General features: G+C 42.2%; 1 long non-coding RNA gene and 1 pseudogene across 1 annotated transcript; one reads left to right on the forward strand and one right to left on the reverse strand.

Moving 5' to 3' along the window:
• The first annotated feature begins 145 nt into the window (after window positions 1-145).
• On the forward strand, window positions 146-1,782 carry LOC125203279. The gene is made up of 2 exons (XR_007173328.1): window positions 146-1,092; window positions 1,583-1,782. It is a non-coding gene; the product is annotated as an uncharacterized LOC125203279 (long non-coding RNA).
• A 7,530-nt stretch (window positions 1,783-9,312) lies between these two features.
• Window positions 9,313-9,755, reverse strand: LOC125203278 (annotated as a pseudogene).
• Between the last annotated feature and the right edge of the window lie 10,914 nt (window positions 9,756-20,669).

The following is a 20,669-nucleotide window of genomic DNA, read 5'->3' on the forward strand; positions in this document are numbered from 1 at the left end:
ATCTTCCCCTTTTATCTGAAAAATCTCCAACCAAAATTAAATCAAATCTTTGAGATATATATATAGATATATTTTCCCAACTATAGTATAAATAGTCCATGTTTCACGTTCTTCCACAACTAAAAATCTGAGAGAGAACCACCAATCTACTGCAGTTTTTCTACCCTTTCACAAAGTTGAGAAGAAATAGTTTGGAGAGAAGAAACCGAGAGTTGAGGGAAAAAAAAGGAGTGAGGCAGCGACGATTGAGAAAGAAAATAGACGATGTTAGGAGCGTGACGGCTCCCGTTCAACCGAACGCAGCGGCGGCGAGGCTGCTGAACGACGTGCTGGAGGAAGGCGGCGCCGACTCTGTGCTGGCAGCAGCGACCACGGCTGCACGGCGGCGCGATCCAGCAATAGCATCAGCGAAACTTGCTTACGAACAGGGATGGTGATTGTTTTAAACTGCGAACTACCCCGATTGGGCAGGAGATCGACGACGCTGGTTGAGAGAGGGATGAAGGGGATAGACGGAGGCGCAGCTGAGCTTGTCAAGCTCACTGCCCGATGAAAAGAACGGTGGCAGCGGCGGTGCCGAGTTTTGAAAGAGATCGGAATCTGTTTTGGAGACTGCGTGAGCAAGAGAGAGATTGAGAGTTCTATTTTGAGGTGATTTCCGAATGGTGGCAGCGACGAGGCGGTGCTGCTCAAGAGTCACGAATGGCAGCAATCGGGCACCGAGCAGCAGGGGCTCATGGCGGAATCACGAGCGTCGGCACATAGTGACAGCACTGGCCATGGCGGCAGCTATCGGCTCGACGGAGAGACTGCGGCGCTGTAAAATCAGAAAGAGGAGATGAAGGTAGAAGCAAGACGGAGAGAGTAGACGACGGAGGAGAGAAACAAGTGAAAGGGGGAGGAAGATTTGAGATTGCAGGCACTAACAAATTGAGAGATGGGAGTTCACGTAAGGAGATGGATTGGAGTACTTGGTATGAGCCAAAATAATTAAATGAAGATTGGGCCGGAGTATACTAAACCAATAGGTGACTTCATGCACGCTTTTCGAGAATGAAACGTAAAGAAGAATTAAGAAGCTAAATGAACGAGGTGGGCTTTCGAACTAAACTTTTACTGTGGGCTTTCTTTTTAAATAAGGGCAATACCCTAAGTATATTTTTATGTGAAAATGAATATTTGTCATGTCGTGTTTTGTTTTATCTATGGAACCTATCTGCTGTGGCTTTTGCCATCTATGGATAATCGAATTCGGGTCTGACTAGGGAGTGAGTCCCTACTCAGGCTAGTGTACACCAATGGGGATCGTGAGCCGTCTTTTGGGTCGGCCGGTCTAGTGACTTGGAATGTGGCCACATTCCTTGTCATCAATGGATCAGATATGGTAGACATCTATGGGAAAATGGTTGATCAACCGACTTTTACGATGGAAAATGATTTTAGTGTCTTGGGTATTTTTAAAAGTTAAAACCCCGAGTTCACTCAATGGTGGCATGATAAATACTTTTTATAAAATGTTTTCGGCATGAGTCCACTGAGTGCATCAAGTACTCAGCCCTGCATTTCTTTTTAAAATGTGCAGGTTGAGCTGTGACGAGCGCGGTGGGTGTTGAGCATAAAAGTGAAGAAGATGTTTATCAAATGTTAGGAATATGTTGTGTCTTCATACATGACATTATTCTACTCTCGAATGCTTCCGCTAAATAGTATTTCTTTTCAGTTCAAGTATTGTTGAGATAATATTCATTCTGAGTTGTTGATTGTTGAAGTGATACTCTGATTTTTATTCGAGCTATTTCCTATTATTTCGAGCTATGGTCGAGTTGTGTTGTTTTCCCCTTTCTTCCCCGCTTCTTTAGTCCTCCATTGGTCACGATTCACCGTGTTTTCTATCCTTAGAAAATGCGGGCGTGACACTAATGTCATCTTATTTCAGTAAGGCTTAGAAATATGCGGACTGACATTGCAACCTTTCACGATAGGTAGTCTAAGCCTATCTAGGTTGTGAAATTCTTCTTTTCTTTTGCAAAGCATTGCATAGATCTGACCGTGTTACCTTAAAGTGGACGACGCCCACAACCGGTCTACTAAGCAAAAGACTTGGACTTTGTTTACTTCTTATGCATTTAAATGTTTGTAAAACATCTTATAAATGCACAAGCAAACACAATGTAATAATAATAGTGATTCTATTCGTGCGGAACTGCTCGAATAATACTGAATCGGGTTAAAAGTGGATTATAGAGTTTTACGTATACAAGTAAGATTCTATTCGAGCGAAACTTGCTCGAAACATGCTTTTCAGTATACCAAACCTAGCATGGTGTCACAGTGTCATTTTAAGAGTGTTGTCATTTTAACGCACCCCTATATATATATATTAATATATATAATATATTAAATTAATAGAATATATATACATATTTAAAATATAATTCGGTTACTTGGTTTTTCGATTTATCTTTTCGCCCGAACAGAACTGAATCGAAAAATTTTTGTTCGTAACAATCTGCTCTTTCTTTATCATGTATACTCCTTCTATCCCAAGATAAGCGAGTCATATTCTTTTTTAGATGTCCCATTATAAGTGAGTCATTCCCTCTTTGGTAAAAAATTATCTCTCTTACTTTATTTTCCACCTACTTTATTCTCTCTTCACTCCTGTATTTTTCTCTTTTTCATACTTTGTTTTATCCACTTTAACTATTTAAATATCAATTCATTAAATCATGTGTCCTAAAGAAGTGCTTCACTTATTGAAACTATAAAACACAGACTGTGACTCTATGTGTGTCAACTGGCTAGGTGGGTACCTAGACCTGGTTGTGTCGTTAGGTGTGTGTCTATCTTCCCTGTGTGTAAAGGATCGATCTCACATAGATGGAGAGGACGTGTGCAATTGCAATGACATCTTGGAAGGGTTGGTTTGCTACCAGGCTTTATGGGGTTGAGATTAAAACTAGACGTGAAATGAAATGGAACCTATATCTAAAGTGGGAAACTTGAACTTGCAAACGAAAACATGACCTATGCCTAAACTGACTAGTAGGTGAAAATGAGACATATACCCCTCCTTACCAGTAGGTCGGGGTGGGCTCTAAATGTTGCATGCTAAAAGAAATTAAAGTGCCCGTGTAAACTAGGGTGCGAGTGTGCATGTGAAAAGCTACTAGACGAAACTTACTAAAAATGGCTAGACAAAAGGTAAAAGGAATCAAAGATGCTGGCAATTGTCTGCTAGGTGTGCAGAAAAGCTGAAAAAGTGCAATTACAAAAGCAAAAAGCAACAAAAGCATCAAAAGCAACACAAGTGGTCTCATTCTTTGATTGTGACATTTATTTCTTCCCCGAGCTAAAGTAACAAGATTGACTCGAATTATTTTAAACACGAGAATTACCCGGAAATGTACGGGGCTAGCGTAGCAATAAACAAGTATGAGTATCGTATCCACGAAGACAAATTGTGCAACTCAAGTACCACCAACCGATTTTGACTACTATCTAGAAAATCCGGAAAAGTTGGTTTTGATTTTGAAAAACAATTAAATATAAACAAGACAAAAGCACGCAACAAAAGACGAGTTTCAAGTAAGAGAACGAGGTAGAGTCTTGGATCCAACTACAACGAACACGATGTGAACAAGTCAACAACTTCGATTACCCATTTGAAGTCTTAGGATTACTAGGAAAGCCGCTAGTCTAGACTAAGTCCTCTCTCGAGTGCACTTAACCAGTTGATTAATCATTAATATTGAAGTCTCCTTCTAATACGTCACAATTAACTCCTTAAAACAAAGGGCTCAAGCCCTCACTCTAGAATTCCTTCTCTCGAATACAAATTATCTAGGTGTTGTTCATACTTTTATCAATCCTAATTAGGTATCTCTCAATTACTCAAAACTAGGTCAACAAACGCAATTGGTAGCTAAGCAATTGAATTGAAAAGGCACAAGAACGAAACAAAGAAATAATCACAAGAGCAAAGATAATCAAAAGTCCTTGAATTAATCAAAAGTATTCATTGTAGTCTTCACCCAAAACTCTACAAACGATTTAGCTACTCATATTCAAAGCAAATTCACAAGAGAAATCCATAGAAAGTGAATTGAACATAGGAAAACTAATAGAGATACTCCCAGAGGTAAATTGAATGGGCACATCGTCTTCGTCTTCAAACTTGTTGATGAATCGGACTCTTTGTCGCTTCAATCCGCTCTCAAACGTGGAAACTGCTTCTAGGGCGTGTGGAAAGTATGCTGATGTCGAACCCTAGGTCCTATTTATACCCGGGGTGAAAATTAGAACAAAATCAGCGCTCGAGTAAATCGCCCGGCTGGGCGATTTTTAAGTAACAAAACACCCGGTCGGGCGTTCTTCTTAAAATGTCACGTTGCACAAAACGCCCGACCCGGGCATTTTTCCAAATGAAAACGCCCGGCCACAGTGGGTTCGCCCGGCCTAAGAGGCAGAACGTCCGGCTTCCTTCAATGAAACGCCCGGTCTTGTACACTGAACGCCCGGTCTACGGTTTTTGGTGCTGTTTTCGTCCGTTTCCACCTTCTGTGACTACAAAAACTCGACAAACTCATCAAAACACTAAAGTTAGGGATCATAGATGAAATCCCAAGTAATGTGACATAAAACATTCAATTATGCACTTTCAACCATCCAAAACACTTGCTAAACTACGAGTTTATCAACTCCCCCAAACTTAAACACTTGTTTGTCCTCGAACAAGAAGAAAACAAAGAAAAATAAACTCTTGCAAGTGTGTTGGATTTTCATCGTTGCCTCAGTAAAAGAAAACAAGTCATCATGCATCATTAACTACGCAAACAAGTAGAACCATATCGAACATTGCTTCAAGCTACTAACACGTATTCCACCTTGTCAATTACCCTCACCGGATGTATATAGTGTAATTTTTCAAATATGCTCTTGCGCTCAAAGTGTATGGGTAAAGTATGTAATTCTCAAGTCAATCAAAATGTATAGTTTACCATAGGCTTGCTCGAAGTCTAGACTCTCCTCTGCTATGTTGTGACTATAGATTTAGGATCCGAAAGGTCTTTTCTTAAGGTTGTAATGTAAGGCTTTTTGGTTAGGTGAGGAACATTTGGCCAAAGTGACTTATAATCCCAAAATGAAACTACAACTACTCCGCCCATGTGTATTAAAAATCTCAGTGGACTTAGGGTTTGCCTAAACTCTTCTCAACTTCCCAATCCTCAAATTTTTTTCTTTAACAACTCTTATTCAATCTCAACTCAACTTTCTTATCCAATCGAACCCATACTTTCCCTTTTTTTTCGAATTTTTGCATGCTTTGCATGTTATTTATTTTTTTTTTCTTTTTTTTTTCTTTTCTATTTCAAAATCTTCTTGCTACAACAATATCCTTTCCCAAAAAAAAAATTCTTTTCCTATGACCCAACAAAGATTCAACCCATTTTTTTGGCTATCAAAGAAAAAGGCTTAAGCTCAAAATTGGCTAGCAAATAATTATGATTCGCAATTTGGTTCAAGGTTAAGATAAGGCTCCAAAGGATTGCCTAACGTCCTCTCCTATCACTATAACCACTTTTTTTTTTTTTTTTTTTTTGAAACACCTTTACGGTGGAGGGTTCGTGGGTCCCTCATCCCTATATTCCATAATCAGATGAGTACACTGCGTGGCCGTGCCCAAAAGTGGCACTCCAAAAGAACAAAAAGAGGAGTAGGATGCGGTCCGGTAGATGAAGTAACGGACCCCATACTATTCCCGAGAAAGCAGAAGACAATCAACATCAGCAAAGCTAAGAGGAGACCTACCTAGGACTATTTACCCTAATATAGGAAATGCCCAACTGTTCCGTGCGAATAGTCGCCTTCAGGAGTCTAGGGATTGAGTTGGGGTCGAGACGGTGGAAGGTTGTCATTTCAGAGCCCATTTTTGCGAGGTAGCATGCCGGTTTGTTGCACTCCTTGTGAATGTGGGAGAACTGGACTCTCCCTTCTCTCGCGAGCATCCTCAAACTTGCCAGGGCGTGCCTCGATGGTGCTGGGCCGGCACTATCCGAGTTTAAAAGAGCAATGGCTTATTTTGAGCATGACTCCACCCAAGTGTATTCCCCCGACTCCCTGGCCAACAAGATTCCCTTACGGATGGCAAGAAACTCGGCCTTAAGGAGAGAGGAGGCTGCGAGAGGGGTTGAGAATGCCGAAACAAGGCTGCCGGAATGGTTTCGCACAATCCCGCCCCCGCTGGCTTGGTCAGTCGACGCGTTGAAAAGCCCATGTGTGTTTAGCTTGAGCCACGGTTGATCCGGGGGATCCCATTTGATAGAGACCACGAGGTCGAGCCTATTTCTGTTTGAATGGGGTTGCTTTGGGGCCAGGAAAGGCAATGCGACCCCCTCCAACTGTTTTGGACCAATGACACGAATTTCCATAAGCTTCCTAACGTGCATATGTACTTGCCACACCACATTGTAGGCTCTGAACTTTAGCTCGTTGTGGCGACATTTGTTTCGCTCCGACCACAAAAACCATAAGATAAGGCAGGGGAACAGACGGTAAAGGTGAAGTTTCGAATGTTGTTGTATTCTTTTCGCCCACTTTTCCATTCTCTCCGAGATAGAGTCTTGAAAAAGAAGGGGCTCCCCAAGTCCACCAAACCAGGAATCAAACTCGTTCCAGATACTTGACGCTCCAATCCCTTGAATGAACAAGTGTTGCAAGGATTCGGTGTTAGGGCTATCCGGGCAGCAATGGCATTTAGAAGCTAGGCTGATCTTGCGCCATTGGAGCTTCGCATCAACTGGGATTCTGTTTGAGAAAAGTCTCCCAAACAAAAATGGATATGGATGCGGTGAGTCCTTTGTTCCAAACGTCATCAAGAGCCGGGATGATTGGCCGGTGGGATCTGCAGGTGTCCCATGCCGAAGCTAGGGAGAAGTTGCCATGACGGGAAAGGCACCAACGTGGGATATCCTGCTGGCCCTGTAGGATTGGGATGTTTTGAATGTCTTCAATCAGCTGGGCCGGGAGACCAGCTTGCATCCGTACAAGTTGGAGCTTAGCAGAGCTCCACCTACCATCATCCCAGAAATCCGAGACCCGTGCCAAGGGATCGCCTCTGTCATCCAGACTCTGTTCCTACAAGGTGGTATTCCCGAGCCATATATCATCCCAGAACAGGACGTTACCCTCCCCGATGACCTAACGAATGTGAGGATGGGCCTGGATCCATGCTCTAGAGAGTCTTCACCATATTGGGCTTGCCAGCCCCGAGACCGCCGTGGAAAGCGGTGAGGCTTTGCTGCAATATTTGCTGAACATATGTCTTGCCCACATTGAGTTTTGTTCCCGGAATCACTATAACCACTTTGCAGATTCAGACAGACCGCGAGCAAGTTCTAGAAACATATAACATAGTTGATGAAAAATCACACATATTTTATTTATTTATTTATTTATTTTTAATCAAAATAGGAGATGGTCTCAATCCTCACAAGGTAACTTTTGGCAATAGACAAGGCAACGAGCAATTCACTTTAGGCAAATCAAAAATAGGAAACACAAGTCACTTAGCTAAATCAACAAGTTTTCGCAAACATATTAACCATAATCATCATCGGCAACTCATCCAACAAACATGCTTAGTTCATCTTGCCAACTCACCCATTTCCCATTTCCCATTTCAATTTCACCCAAGAAAAGACTCGACCAACAAAAACACACCAACAAAAGCTAGACACCAAAAAGAAGAAAATCAAATAAAAGCAATTAAACTTTCCTACTATCACCACATAAGTTGCCATCATATCAAATTAGGGTACATGCCAGAATCACTCAAGTCACCACAAATTACATCACGGGGAACACGAATTAGGGAGTGGGGAAAGAGAAAAAGGCCCAATTCCACTAGACACCCCACCCCCCGAACTTATTCCAAGCCAAGGCAAGGATAAGTTTGAAAGAATGTGGAATTGGGGCGGACCTCTACTGATTCGGCGGTGATGAGGCGTCCAGGCGGCCATGAAATCCTGCTGCTGCTGCTCAAAAGTGGCCCATCTTTCATCGTACTGGGCGTAGAAGATCCCAAACTGGGCATTGATGTTCACCCACTGCTCGTTGCTCTGTTGGTGCCACTGAGCCCATTGAGCGTCATTGTTCCCTTGCAGCTGCTACACAGTCAGCTCCACGCTGTCCACCCTATTGTTGATGGCATCAACTTCTTCCTCAATCCTCACCCCACGGTTCCTCCTTCGTGAGGTGCTTGGCTCGGCCCCATCTCCTCATCTTTGTTGGGTCGGTGCTTCGTCATGCTCCTCGTCCTCTTCTTCCTCATCTCCATCTGTTGCTTCATCACCGCTTGGCCCCGGGCTCGCCACGTATCAGGGTGGATTCATTTGGTGGTGGGCTAGACTGTTCATCAACCAGTTCTCCCGTTGCTCTGGTCCGTGGACATGAGTGATGTCGGAGTTGGGGAGTGGGAAGTGATCGCCGGCCTTTTGCTTTAAGTAGATCTGGCCATGTTTGTCCGAGGCGATCACAGCCGTTCTCTTTAAGAACGTGATGTCCAGCACCGGACTCGGTGACTCTCCAACGTCTGCTATCATGCCATTCAGTGGCACCTCGAGATGGAGGGCAATGGCGGCCACCACCGCACCAACACACAGCGTCCCGTTCTTCTTCTTCACGGCCCGTTCTAGATGTTTAATCATAAAGTGGCCCAGGTTCAGAGCTGGTTGTCTATACAGGATCTGCCACAAAAAGAAACAGCTCGTCTCTAGTGATGCTCCCATGCTCCACTCGGGCGAAGGGGAAGCAGACGCATGCCTTCTGGAGGATGCGTAAGACAGGGTTACGGATGGAAGAGCTCTTTGCCCTGTTGGCAGAAAACATCCTTTCGCCCGTGATCTCCTGCCAGAACCTGTCTGTACTGTGGCTGAACTCACAGGGCATCTTGGACACCTCCCCCGTAATTCCAAATATCTCATTAAACAGTGCTAACGGCATATTGTGTACGGTATTCCGCAGCTGAAACGTGATGGACTCGATTGCGTGCCGAGTCTTGTTCACCGTCAGCATCGAAAGGAACTCCAGGGTGAGCCGATGGTATGATGGACGGCCCTGTACAAGGAACAAGCCCGAAAGCTGTCCGACCTCACACAACTCCATAAAGGATTGCTCGATCCCGAGCTGGTGGAGTGTAAAGAGGCATGGGAGCCTAGCTACTTGGTAAGGCAGCTTGGCGAGGGCTTTCCACGTCTTCTTCTGGTCGGAGGTGAGGTTGACACCAGTGGGCCTTTTTTTTTTTTTTCTAGCAACTGAATTTGCTTTTTATAATGTAAAATCGTAAACATACAAATTGTCGATGACAGAAAAGAACCTAATAAGAAGCATGCTCGCTCCTAAAAGAGACGATGACTGAAGTACAATCGTTGACATGTATGTGCCATCGAGATCAGAAACAAAAAAAGGGCTTCTTCAAATCAAAATGAAAGCTTAGACTAAATCTCACTGCTGAAGACGCTTCATGATTATGAGACTCATATCCATGTAGCGTTGAGCGCAGTTGGTGAGGCAATTAGCTTCGCTGGAACTGAACTTGCTTCCGGGAGAGCCAGTGATGCATTTGTCCCAGCAAGCAGATATAAGCTTTGAGATCATTTCACTAATCATGGCCTTCTATTTTTCTTGGGCTAGAAGGTTCTGCAGCTCTGAGGAGTTCATTGACGAAGGATCCATCGAAGATTTGCTGTGGTAGAAGGTGTTAATCTGACACCAGTGGGACTGGGAGCCATTATGATGCAAGTGGTACCTAGAAATTGGAAGTATTAGATCCGTTCCCCAATAAACCACATATGTACCCACAAGCTACCCAACGCCCCCAAACTTTAATCAAACCAACGTCTTGCACATATTTCACTACATTAGGAAGATAGACTCGATTCATATATGTTTCTCAAAGCAAGTCATGTAAATCGTGCAAACAACCGAGCAATTAGGACGATAGACTCAAGTCCTAACATTACAAAACCAAAATCAAGACAAGCATTCACCCCCTATTATACATCATGCTCAACAATTCCACAAGTAATCATAGTTGGGAGATATACTCAATCCCTTTATAACTTCAATCCATGTGAAATAACCAAATTCATGCTCAAGACACAACCAATTACACCAGAATAACATTCACACTAGCAATTCACCACCAAAAATCATCACAATACAAGGCATGCTAGAATTCAAGACATAATACCACAAGCCCATGAGATAAATCAACCAATTTCAAGCTCAAAGCAACCGTTCACACCAAATCCTATTTGAACTAGCAATTTAGCACTAAATTCCTCACATATTCGAAAATTAACTTAGCCCAAGTAACAAACCAGCAATACCCATCACAATACCAAGTGAAATCAAGAGGAAAAGAAGGAAATTCATACCTTTGTAGCTTAGGAGGTGAAAAATTCAAAATTTCCAAGTTTGTTCCTTGTTCTTGAGCAAAATCACCAATTGCTTGGTTTAAATCTTGAATTGGAAGGGTAGGATGGGTGGGGTGTGTGCTAGAGTGAAGATTGTGGTAGGAATTTGAGAGGGGACGGAGTTTATTTCGAAAAAAACGAGAGAGAGGCGAGAATCTAGGGTTAGGAAAACATACCTGGCGCGCCGGTTTTATACGCAAGATAAACGCCCGACCGGCGACGAGCTCGGGCGTTTGGAACCCAATCCGGGCGTTCTCACTGTAGCCGGGCATTTTTAGTTCTCGAAACACCCGGCCGGGCGTTTTTGTTCTGCCACCCAGGCATTTCCATTTTCTGCGTTTTTTTTTTCTTTTAAAATCTGCAACAGAAACTCAAAACACACAACGTTAAAATCACCAAAAACCCAGCTCAAACAAATGTAGGGAAAGAAAATATGCACTAAACATGTAAACATTCACACACCAAAAAGATAAGCCGAAACACACACAAAAGCAATAAATGTACCTACTAGGGGTTGCCTCACCTGTAGCGCAACTTTTTACCGTCGTATGCTCGACACTCTTCAATCTCCACCTACTCAATCAATCCAACAACAAAGACTTCGCCTTGTTGCTCCCTAGTATAGAACTTCTTCAAGTTATGACCATTGGCCTTGAAAGTGGTGCCATCGGGTCCAAAGAGCTCCATCGTTCTATTGCTCATGACTTCCTTAATAGTGAAGGGGCCGGACCACTTAGATTTCAGCTTGCCCGGGAAGAACCTCAACTTGTGGTTGAAGAGTAGAACAGCGTCTCCCGGGTAGAACTCACGCCTCTCGATCATCTTTTCGTGGTGAGCTTTCATCCTCGCCTTGTAGATGGAGGAATCAGCATATGCTTCATTCCTAAACTCATCAAGTAGATTGAGGTGAAGCATCCTCTCCTTGCCGGCCTTAGTGAAGTCCATGTTCAATTGCCTCACCGCCCAATACGATGAGTGCTCCATTTCAACCGGGAGGTGGCACGACTTCCCAAACACCAATTGGTAAGGTGACATTCCGATGGGGGTCTTGTAGGCCATCCTATACGCCCACAAAGCATCATCAAGCTTGAGCGCCCAATCCTTCCGGTTCGCCTTGATATTCTTTTGAAGAACTTGCTTGATCTCTCTGTTGGCCAACTCAGTTTAGCCATTGGCTTGAGGGTAATACGGAGTTGTCACCCGATGCTTTACTCCATATCTTGCTAACACCGCCTCTAACCACTTATTGCGAAAGTGGGAGCCTCCATCACTAAGGATAGCCTTTGGTGCGCCAAAACGAGTGAAAATGTTCTTTTGAACGAACTTTGTCACCACCTTCGAATCGTTGGTTGAGGTATGAATGGCCACCACCCACCTTGATACATAGTCCACGGCTAAGAGAATGTATTGGAACCCATTAGATAGAGGGAAGGGCCCCATGAAGTCGATGCCCCACACATCAAATAGCTCGACTTCCACGATCGTCGTCATCGGCATCTCCTTCTTCTTAGAAATGCCCCCCATTCGCTGACATTCATCACAATTCTTCACATACTCTTGACAATCCTTGGTGATACTTGGCCAAAATAAGCCACTTTGTAGTACTTTCATGGCAGTCCGGTTAGCTCCAAAGTATCCCCCGCTAGGTGCGGCGTGGCAATGCATAATAACGGACTCCCACTCCTCTTGAGGGACACATCTTCTAATCACCATGTTGGCACACCTCCTAAACAAGCACGGGTCATCCCAAAAGTAGGACTTCACGTCATTGAAAAATTTCTTCTTTTGATAATCTTCAAGTCCTTCGGGAACCAACTTAGCAACGAGGCAGTTGACAATGTTGGCATACCATGCCACTTTCCCCTTAGCCACAAAGAAAAAGTGCTCGTCCGGAAACTCTTCGTTGATGGCTAACTTCAACTTCTCCTCTTCATTCATATGCTCCATCCTTGACAAGTGGTCTGCCACCACATTTTCACATCCTCTTCGGTCTCGGATCTCCAAGTCAAACTCCTGTAGGAGCAAGATCCACCTAATAAGCCTTGGCTTCGCGTCCTGCTTTGCAAAGAGGTGCCAGATTGCGGCATGATCAGTGAAAACGATAGTCTTTGCCCCAATGAGATAGGGGCGGAACTTATCAAAGGAGTAGACCACTGCTAGCATCTCCTTCTCGGTGGTGGTGTAATTGACTTGGGCAGGGTCCAAAGTTCAACTTGCATAGTAGATCACCCGGAATATCTTATCCCTCTTCTGTCCCAAAGCCGAGCATACCGCCACGTCGCTCGCATCGCACATGATCTCGATAAGTTGAGACCAATCCGGCGAGATAAGAATAGGAGCGCCACCAATGCCTCCTTCAGCTTCTTAAAAGCCTGCAAAAAATCAGGGGAAAAGTTAAATTTCACATCCTTAGCTAACAAATTGCAAAGAGGTTTAGCAATTCTCGAGAATTCCCTGATAAATCTCCTATAGAAGTCGGCATGCCCCAAGAAGCTTCTGACTGCCTTCTCATTTGTGGGTGGAGGCAGTTGCTCAATAGCAACAATTTTGGCTCTATCGACCTCCAAGCCACCTGCAGAAATTTTGTGCCCGAGCACAATGCCATCCCTAACCATAAAATGACACTTCTCCCAATTGAGCACGAGGTTAGTCTCCTCACATCGCTGCAACACTTGAGATAAATTGTCAAGGCAGTTATCAAACGAATCACCAAATACAGAAAAGTCATCCATAAACACTTCCATAATATTTTTAAGTCATGGAATATGGACATCATGCATCTTTGAAACGTGGCGGGAGCATTACACAACCCAAAAGACATTCTCCTATAGGCATAGACACCATAAGGGCAGATAAAGGCTGACTTATGTTGGTCTTCGGGTGCTATATGGATTTGGTTATACCCCGAGTACCCATCTAGAAAACAATAGAATTCATGCCCAGCCAACCTATCTAACATTTGGTCAATAAAGGGGAGTGGGAAATGGTCCTTTCTAGTTGCGGCATTTAAGGCACGGTAGTCAATACACACTCTCCACCCAGTGACCGTCCTAGTGGCTATCAACTCATCGTTCTCCCTCTTCACTACAGTAGTACCCCCTTTCTTTGCTACCACTTGGGTGGGGCTCACCCACTCACTATCAGAAATGGCATATATGATGCCGGCATCTAACAAATTTATCACCTTCTTCTTTACCACATTTTGCATAATAGGATTAAGTCGCCTTTGGTTTTGGGCCATAGGCTTATGGTCATCCTCTAAATGGATCATATGCATACACAGTGATGGGCTTATTCCCTTCAAATCCGAGATTGACCACCCTATTGCTCCCTTGAATTTCCTAAGGATTCTCAACAGTTTATCCAATTCAGAAGCAGAGAGAGATGATGATACAATTACCGGCAGGGTGTCATCTTCTCCTAGGAATGCGTACTGCAAATGTGATGGAAGAGGCTTCAGCTCCACTTTCTTGCTCTTTTCCTCATCCTTGCCGCCTTCTTCTTCATTCCTAAGAGGTAGGAACTGTTGACGGTGTGATCTTGGGATCCTTCCCTGAATCCAGAGCACCTACAAAGTCAATTAACTCATGATTAGCGTCCATAATATCAATAAGATGGGAAAAATGAATAGAGTTAACGATACACCCCTCTAATTGATCTTCTGGTGAGTTGGTGTAGGCCATCTTTCTGACACAATCATCCACTATAGTCACTACATTGCAATACTGCAGGCTTCCTCCTGGTTCCACATCGTGCCTCTTCAAGGCTTCATAGATGGAGAAAGTCACACTCTCGCCATTGAAGCGGAAAGTAAGCTCTCCATTGTCAACATCGATCAAGGCATTCCCTGTGGCTAGGAAAGGTCTTCCTAAAATGAGAGACACCTTCTTGTCTTCCTCCATGTCCAATATCACAAACTCAGCTGGGAAGAAGAACTCATTCACTCTCACCAATATGTCCTCCACAACACCCACTGGGCGGGACACCGATCTGTCAGCCATCTGCAACGTGATGGATATGGGTTTCATCTGGCCAATATTCATCTTGTTATAGAAGGACAAGGGCATGAGGTTAATGCTCGCCCCAAGGTCGCATAAGGCATTCTCCACAAAGTAGTCTCCAATAGTGCACTCAATAGTAAAGCTTCCCGAATCCTCCATCTTGGCTGGGAGCTTCCTTTGCAGGATCGCACTACAGTTTTCCGTCAAGTTGACGGTCTCATGATGCTCCCACTTCTTCTTTTTGGTGACAGCTTCCTTGAGAAACTTGACATATCCGGGCATCTGCTGCAGTGCTTCAATCAGCGAAATGTTAATCTGCACCTTCTTGAAGATGTCCCAAAATTTGGCGAACTGATCATTCTTCTTCTTCCTTTGCAGCACTTGGGGGAATGGCACTCTAACCTCTGTTGGCTTGACTAGTGTGTTCACCTCAGGGTGAACTGCAGGATATGATGTCTCAAGTTCCTCCTCTTCTACTTCAGTCGCTACTTCCTTCTCTGGCTCAGCTACAGGCTTTGATGGAGTCTCTGGCATGGAAGGACCCTCATAACTCGTCCCACTCCTCAAGTGAATCGCCTTGCAATCCTTGGGATTTATCGTTGGCTGCCCTAGGAATTGCCCTGGCTTATGATGGCCGCTCACAGACTGAGCGATCTGACTCATCTGCACCTCTAAGTTCTTCATATGTGTCGCCATGCTGTGCACATCATTCTCTACCTTCTCGAGCCTCTTGTTTGAATGCTCCATATTCTTCTGAGACTGGGTCATGAAGGCATTCAGTATGTCCTCTGAACTCCTCTTTTGCGGCTCATTTATCATTCCTTGAAACACTGTAAACCCCGGAGTGGTTGCAAGGCATTGTTGGGGTTCCCATAGGAGAGATTGGGATGTGGCTTATTCCCAAAGTGGTTGAAACCTCCACCCCCTTGATTGGGGCGGAAGTTGTTAAAGTATTTGTTGTCCCCTTGTTGTATGTAGTTGGCATCTTCTATACCTTCTAGGTTATCTTGCACCGATGATCCCACTCCCATAAGATCCAGCTTCTTGTGGATGAGCTCCAATTGATTCGCCAAGCTGCTGTCGGGACTGACTTCTGAGGCAGAAGCTATTCTGTGCACCTTGCTCCTCTCATTAGTCCAAGTTCCATCATTCGAGGCAACTCTCTTGATCACCTCCATTGCTGCCGCCTCATCGATCTTTATTAGTGATCCCCCAGCGCTCCAGTTAAGCTCGCTCTTTGCATCAGGCAAACACCCCTTGTAGAATGTGAGGACTTGATGGGTTGGATTTAAACCATGATTAGGACACCGCTTCAAAAGGCTCTTGAACCTTTCCCAAGCTCATCTGATACTCTCTTTAGGAGTCATCTCAAATGCTAGAATCGCTGATTGCCTATTCAAAGCTTCACTCGGAGGGTAGTATTTTGCTAAGAATTTGGCCACCAATGCATCCCACGTACGGATGGAGTTGGGCTCCAGACTGTCCAGCCAATCCCGGGCATCATCTTCTAGAGAGAAAGGAAATGCCCTTAATCTGATCAGTTCATCTGGACTCCATTGATTTTCGTCGTGTTGCAAATCTGGATGAACTTGGTGATATGTTTGTTAGGATTCTCCGTGGATCAGCCTCTAAACACATTGTTCTCTACCATCTGGAGAAGCCCCCTCCTGAGCTCAAAGTTGTTAGCATCCAAGTTGTTGCTAACAATTGCTAGATTTGACACCCCATTATAGGCAAACAAATTCTGCACTGGTATCCCATTCTGCCCTTGATCTAAACGCCTCTGCAATGCTGCAAGTTGCTCTTGAAATTGAGCATTCGTTAGAGGAGGTGTGTGTTTATCTTCCCTGTGTAAAGGATCGATCTCACCTAGATGGAGAGGACGTGTGCAATTGCAATGACATCTTGGAAGGGTTGGTTTGCTACCAGGCTTTATGGGGTTGAGATTAAAACTAGGCGTGAAATGAAATGGAACCTATATCTAAAGTGGGAAACTTGAACTTGCAAACGAAAACATGACCTATGCCTAAACTGACTAGTAGGTGAAAATGAGACATATACCCCTCCTGACCAGTAGGTCGGGGTGGGCTCTAAATGTTGCATGCTAAAAGAAATTAAAGTGCACGTGTAAACTAGGGTGCGAATGTGCATGTGAAAAGCTACTAGACGAAACTTACTAAAAATGGCTAGACAAAAGGTAAAAGGAATCAAAGATGCTGGTAATTGTCTGCTAGGTGTGCAGAAAAGCTGAAAAAGTGCAATTACAAAAGCAAAAAGCAACAAAGCAACACAAGTGGTCTCATTCTTTGATTGTGACATTTTCTTCTTCACCGAGCTAAAGTAACAAGATTGACTCGAATTATTTTAAACACGAGAATTACCCGCAAGTGTACGGGGCTAGCGTAGCAATAAACAAGTACGAGTATCGTATCCACGAAGACAAATTGTGCAACTCAAGTACCACCAACCGATTTTGACTACTATCTAGAAAATCCGGAAAAGTTGGTTTTGATTTTGAAAAACAATTAAATATAAACAAGACAAAAGCACGCAACAAAAGACGAGTTTCAAGTAAGAGAACGAGGTAGAGTCTTGGATCCAACTACAACGAACACGATGTGAACAACTCAACAACTTCGATTACCCATTTGAAGTCTCTAGGATTACTAGGAAAGACGCTAGTCTAGACTAAGCCTTCTCTCGAGTGCACTTAACCAGTTGATTAATCACTAATATTGAAGTCTCCTTCTAATACGTCACAATTAACTCCTTAAAACAAAGGGCTCAAGCCCTCACTCTAGAATTTCTTCTCTCGAATGCAAATTATCTAGGTGTTGTTCATTCTTTTATCAATTCTAATTAGGTATCTCTCGATTACTCAAAACTAGGTCAACAAACGCAATTGGTAGCTAAGCAATTGAATTGAAAAGGCATAAGAACGAAACAAAGAAATCACAAGAGCAAAGGTAATCAAAAGTCCTTGAATTAATCAAAAGTATTCATTGTAGTCTTCACCCAAAACTCTACAAATGATTTAGCTACTCATAGAGATACTCCCAGAGGTGAATTGAATGGGCAAATCGTCTTTGTCTTCAAACTTGTTGATCAGACTCTTTGTCACTTCAATCTGCTCTCGAACGTGGAAACTGCTTCTAGGGCGTGTGGAAAGTATGCTGATGTCGAACCCTAGGTCCTATTTATACCCGGGGCGAAAATTAGAACAAAATCAGCTCTCGAGTAAATCGCCCAGCCGGGCGATTTTTAAGTAACAAAATACCCGATCTGGCGTTCTTCTTAAAATGTCACGTTGCACAAAACACCCGACCAGGGCGTTTTTCCATAAGAAAACGCCCGTCCACAGTGGGTTCGCCCGGCTTGAGAGGCAGAACGCCCGGCTTCCTTCAATGAAACGCCCGGTCTTGTACACTGAGCGCCCGGTCTACGGTTTTTGGTGCTGTTTTCGTCTGTTTCCACCTTCTGTGACTACAAAAACTCGACAAACTCATAAAAACACTAAAGTAAGGGATTATAGATGAAAACTCAAGTAATGTGACATAAAACATTCAATTATGCACTATCAACCATCCAAAACACTTGCTAAACTACGAGTTTATCAACTCCCCCAAACTTAAACACTTGTTTGGCTCATCGGAAACTGAAACTGGAAGAACTTCTGAAGCTATGGCGGCTGGAATGAATCAATAATGATGACTCCCTGCCGGCAGGTGGCCGAAAGCTTCAAGTCAAGCTGTTGGATTTAGAGAATAGAACTAAGAGCTAATGGAGCTATTCCCCCTAAAGTTTTATCTCTTTTCTTTATGTTCAGCTCCTATTTATAGGGTGGCTTGCCCTAATTTCTAGGGCTGCCTCTTCATGCGAAATGACACTTTTGCCCCTCTATAGATAGTTCATTGTTTCAAGCAAGTCCTTCCTTCTCGTGTCCAACTCCATGGCATTCATCTTGGCCAGTTTGCACATTTTCTGCTCATACTGACCAGTTTGCACACTTTTTGTCGTTTTTCACTCGAATTCCTTCTGACATGTTTCCTCCTGACTTGTGCCTTATCATGCACACTTCAGCAACTAATTTGCGCATATTATCAATTTAAAAACGGTATACTAACCAATAACCAATGCATAAAACTAGACTCATCACTTATCTTGGAACGAATGGAGTATTTACTTAGATTATTCTACTTTAGTAAAACTTTGTGCTTAATTGTAGAATTTAGTTTTTTTTATTGGTTGAAAACTGAATACAAGTATCTAAAATTAAAGTCAAAATAAGATTTGCCGTTTGTTTGTATTTAGTCTCTGATTTTAAAATAACAAATTTTGAAATAACAAAAATTTTAATGCACAATTTGTAAATAAGAGAAAAAGAGAGAGTAGAAAATTAGTCAAATTTGAGAGATTGGTCAAATTGAAAGTAAAATAAAAATCCTAAGCTAAAATTGTACTCCCTCCTTCCTATAATAGATGTCATACTTCCATTTTTTGTTTGTCCCACAAAAGATGTCACATTTTTCTTTTGGAAAAAGTTTTCTCTCATATCAAATACTCCCTCTGTCCCATTAAAAATGAAACGTTTTCTTTTTTTGGTTGTCCCATTAAAAATGAAACGTTTCCTAAAAATGGAAATAACTCTATCTCTACTTTTTCATCTCTCTTACTTTACTCTCTCTTCATTAACTCACAAAACAACACTACATAAAATCTCGTACCGATTCCCAAATGTTGCATTTTAAGTGGGACGGATGGAGTATAAAATTATATTTTCTCTCACCACTTAACACACAAAATAACATCTTCTAAAATCTCGTGTCTCTCCCTAGTGTGATATCTACTATGGGACGGAAGGAGTACTACGTATTATAATTTTGAGAGATTGGTCAAATTGAAAGATTGTTATTTTTAAAAGACGGAGAAGATATAAATTATAAACCTACCATTGACCGTTTTAAATTCGACGTTTTCTTTATCGGACTAAGACCATCTCCAACAGTACTGCAAAACTTAAAATGCAGTAGAATAATATCTCCAATAGTACTGCAAAACAAATCACATTATAAATTTTTTTTAAAAAAATACCTATCTTTATGTTTGCACTAAAATTATACCAAAAACTTTTCAAATTTTGATTTGTTATATTCTAAGTCCAAATCTTTTTATTTTATGAAAATAGGAAAAGAGAAGGAAGGAAAAGAAGAGAAATAAAAATACAAAGATAGAAAACTTACCGGCGTTCCAGCGGCTGGTTGAATAAAATGGAGTGTGAAAATAACCTAATTTATTCTATTACTATTTGATTGGTAATTAGTTAGTGGGCTGGCCCATATTAGTATAACACACATATTATTGATTAGTTAAAGATAACACACGTTTTTTTTCTAATTAAGTACTCCCTCTGTCCCAAGGTATTAGACCAACTTTTCTTTTTGGGATGTCCCAACATATTAGACTCATTTCCTTTTTTAGCAAAAAGCATCTATCTTATTTTATTCTCCACCTACTTTTTTCTCTCTTCTCTCCCCTATTTTTTCTCTCTCTCATACTTTAATCTCTCCACTTTAACTATTTAAATATCAATTCCTTAAATCATGTGCCCAAAAGAAGTGAGTCTAATACTCCGGGACGGATGGAGTAGTAATTAACAAATATATATTAATTAGTTATGCCTATTAATATTGATTAGTTATGCTTTAGTAAATTACTACATAATTTGATAGCTTTTAAATTTTAATATTAAGAATTGTTTTATTCTAGTTTAAAAATTAACAAAAAAATCTTTAATTTTAAACTAATATTATGACTGATGCCTAATATCAAACTAAAGAGAAAAGATCTACTGCACACCTTATTTAAGCGTTTGTGAACGACTAGTATTCCATGTAGGATTCACTCCCCGATTTTTTAGCAATTTCTGTTTAAATGTTTTCTTTCCTTTTTTTTTCTGTCGTTCAATTTATTCTTTTTCTAAAGTATATATCCGGCAACTCTATTCACGTTACAAAAATATGTGTTGTGTCCTCCATTCTCTCTTTTGATTTCACTATATCTATCTATGGAATTTGATTGCTTGCATTCCAAATTCCAATTGAAATTTTAAATTTACAAAAATTGAGTTTAATTACCATATTTGATACTTGAAAGTAGCATTCAATTTTTCATCAACAGATGCACATAAATT

This window comes from Salvia hispanica, chromosome 2 (genome assembly GCF_023119035.1).
Source record: "Salvia hispanica cultivar TCC Black 2014 chromosome 2, UniMelb_Shisp_WGS_1.0, whole genome shotgun sequence".
Lineage (NCBI taxonomy): Eukaryota > Viridiplantae > Streptophyta > Magnoliopsida > Lamiales > Lamiaceae > Salvia > Salvia hispanica.